This window comes from Buceros rhinoceros, unplaced genomic scaffold (genome assembly GCF_000710305.1).
Source record: "Buceros rhinoceros silvestris isolate BGI_N320 unplaced genomic scaffold, ASM71030v1 scaffold17385, whole genome shotgun sequence".
Lineage (NCBI taxonomy): Eukaryota > Metazoa > Chordata > Aves > Bucerotiformes > Bucerotidae > Buceros > Buceros rhinoceros.
In genome coordinates, this window is record NW_010412519.1 from 36069 (window position 1) to 39941 (window position 3873).

Here is a 3873-nt window from a genome sequence, read left to right on the forward strand (position 1 = left end):
GTTCCTTTGTGGCGGGAAAACTTCCCAGCCACTCTTCCCCAAGCCTGTAACATTGCAGGGGGTTGTTGTGGCCCAAGTGCAGGACCCGGCACTTGCCCTTATTGAACTTCATACTATTGATCTCACCCATTGATCCAGCCTGTCCAGATCCCTCTGTAGAGCCTCCTGATCTTTGAGACACCCACCCAGCTTGGTGTTGTCTGCGAACTTACTGAGGGTGCACTCAATCCCCTCCTCCAGATCATTGGTAAAGATGTTAAAGAGAACAGGCCCCTATACTGAGCCCTGGGGGACACCACTGGTGACTGGCCACCAGCTGGATTTGACTCCACTCTCTGGGCCCGGCCATCCAGCCAGTTTTTTATCCGGTGGAGAGTACACTCATCCAAGCCATGAGCAGCCAGTTTCTGCAGGAGAACACTGTGGGAAATGGTGTCGAAGGCCTTACTAAAGTCCGAGTAGACAACACCCACAGCTCTTCCCTCATCCACTAAGTGTGTCACCTTGTCATAGAAGGAGATCGAGTTGGTCAAACAGAACCTGCCTGGTCAAACAGAACCTGCCTGATCAAACAGGACCTGCAGGTCATTGGAATATAAATATTATCAAATGCATCAACACAGAGCAACTCTTCTGTCAGATTAGCCAGACCACGAGACACAACTTGCCACCTCGTGCTATAGCACATTGCCTTGCACCTGGCTTGCATGGTGTCCTGGCTCTGCTCACCTGCACCTGTGGGATGCTGACCTGGGTGCATTGTGTGGATGTGTGTGGTAGGTTGCTTGAAAGAACGACCAGTTACCAACCTTAGCCGCCACCTAGGAAAAAGTCTTGAGAGAAGCACTGAGCCAGTGCCAGGTTCTCCTTTGCAGCTGGGCATTAACCAACCATGGTGAAAAACATGAAAAGCCATTTTCACCTCTGTTATCTTTCAACGTTCAGCACTGAGAAGGAGGCAAGCCCATGGCAAACAGACCTTTGTTACAGGAAATTTTGTGCACGCTGTAGAAATTCATCTTTATTGTCTTTTCTGTGCATGCGGCTGTTCATTTGCTTCAACGTTATTGCCAGCTGCATCAGACACAGGGAGTTCAGGAGAAGGTGTAGGAAGGGCCAAAATACCGGGAGCAGGGTACTACTGCGCCTCTCCAGACCAAGGCTGGGGAGACAGCATGGCAGGCATACCCTGCCAAGATGGACAGGCTGGGGAGTTGTGGCTGTACCAGTGACTGGCTAGACAGTGAAGTACCAGGTGTGGAAAGTGGTGTGGTACTAGCTAGAGCTACACCGATGAAGACTCTCCTTTAGACATCTGTGGAGAACTATCAGTCATGTTACTTTGCACCAGCTCAGCACTGACATACTGCTGTGGTGGTTTTGAGGTTATCAAGAATCCCACCACTGTTACCTTTGTGGAACCAAGGTCTAATAATTTTTACTTTGTAGACCTAAAGGCAAAGCATTTAAGTCTACTTGATCTAAATCCCCAGGCTACACTAAGTATCACTCTCTGCCTGTCCCTGCACAGCATAGAAAGGGACGGAGCACAGTAATTACCTAATTGCCCGACTGTGTCATTAGCTCTGCCCTGGTTTGAGCTAGAACAGAACTAATTCTGCTCAGTGGTTTGACTTTCCAGCTCACTCTCTGCTAAGTCACTGCACTGTCCGAAGTTAACGGCGTATTTCTGCAGACAGGGTCTGCTTCTGGAAGTGACACCACTTGGTGTTCACAGTTAACACCAGGGATTGGTGTGCAGAAAGGCTCTGGCTTGTACTTGCTGCCGTGCAGACCAAGGTCACTGCTAAATCCTGTGTCCCACAGTGGGGGTGCAGTAAGGTAGAGGCTGCTCCTGCGGGGAGGAGCGGACAGGACGGGTGACCCTACACTGACCTACAAGGTGTTCCATCCCATAGACATCGTGTTCACTATAAAGCGGAGGGATCACAAGGGTCAACTCTCTTCTTCAGTGGTCAGTGTCCGAGGAGGACTCTGTCCGTTCTGCCTTTGATCCCAATCCGTGCATTCCTGAATCCAGATCCAGAATCCTGCTCCTGAATCTGGTTCCTGTCTGCCATTGAGTCCAGTCTGGGACTTCCCCAGTGCCTGCCCACAGCATCAGTGGTGACAGTGATGTGATTGCCATCGGGGGCAGAGGTATGTGTGTGTTGGATTCGGTATTGGTATTGTATGTATTTGAATATATTTCATGTTATTGTTATTCTTGTCATTAAAGCAGTTTTAGTTTTCTTTCCCAATCCGTAAGTCTCTCTCCCTTATTCCCTTTCTCTTCCCTTTGGGGAGGGATTTGATACACGTTTTTGTGTAACAGACCACTAAAGACAGTATCACCCATCAGATGTCAAGCCTTGCCATACATATATGTGCATGAGCACAAACGAACTCTTCCTACGAAATGAGGATAGCCTGATGGCAAACATTTCTGAGAACAAAGCAGAGCAAGCCAACTAACGTTGTGAGAGTTTATTGAGCTAAAATGATTGATTTATGTAAAAAGACATGAAGCGAATTCTTTTCTCGTGTATCTGACCATTACCTCAGGTATCTGCTCAAGAGGATCCCCACAAGGCATTGTGTAAATATTTTTAGAACAGTATCTTTGGACAAGCAACATGCTGTTAGATGAAGTCTGGGAGAAAGATTTGAGGGCTTGGACACTGCAGACTCTCCCTTTTTCTTTACTGGTAGAAAAGCCACCACCTTCCTTTGCTCAGGGTTCTGGCCCTTCTCAGAAGCTACATCACACCAGGAGGCCCTGAAGGATCTGGCATTTACACAAGCAAACACATCTCTTACCATGGATGGATTTTAGTAATGCATCTCCACGTTCAAGATCTTTAGCTGGCACACGTTACACACGTAAGAACAAGCCACATAGGAAGTTCCCCTTGAGGTCCAAGGCCATCTCTTCAGACCCACTATGAGGACCCATCAATTAATTTTTTTTGGATCAAGCACTAGAATGAATTAAGATGAAGGAGATGGCAGGTGTTCCCAGGTGCAGTTCAGTTTCTCTCAGCTCTAGAATTACATTTCTTGTTACATCATTCTAATTTTCTCCTGACATTTGCTTTTTTTCCTCTGTACAAACACGGGAAGGCACCTGCTGGTCCAGCCTACAGCTGTTTGGCTGATGCTTACTCAGCTTACAGACAAACCTTATAATTTGGTATTTTACCAGTCTATTCTCACAATGAAGTAACGACCTAGGTCTCCAAAACAGAATTATAGAAAAAAACGCAAAACAGAACCCACCCCCTCCCCTGCTTTCAGAGTGGTAGGATATGAAAACCATACGTACCCTATGCAACTCCTTACGTTAACTGGCATGTGAGTCACTACTTTGTTTTAATTTTGGAGTCCTTCAGACTCCTGCAACTCCCCAGCCACCCGCCTCCTTCACTCTGGCCTCTATTGGGAGCAGGAGGTGCTTCCTCGGCCCGAGGAGAGGTCATTGTGGCTTCATAGGTATTTTTGAACTGGCCTTATTCTTCTAAGAACCCTATTCCCCTCATGTTTTATTTCCTTTGTGTTCTTTCCTCAGTCTTCCTTCATGCCCGTTTTGGGTTATTTAATAGAAAATGTTACTGGGGAGATAATATTTCATGTCCAATCAGATGATCACAGCTCAGTCATTTCTACCTCATGCAACTTACCTGCAGTGTGTTCTGGGGGTGAAATCCCCCGTTCTAGGACACCTCGCGCTCTACCCTTGTCTTTGACAGTACGCGCAGGCACAACAGACCAGCTTTTCTTTTATCGCAGTCCCTTCGAAGTGAAGCCGCCCCGCAGCGCCGCTGCTCCGACCTGTCTCCGGCTGCCTCCCCTTGTTAAGAAACGGCAAAGGGG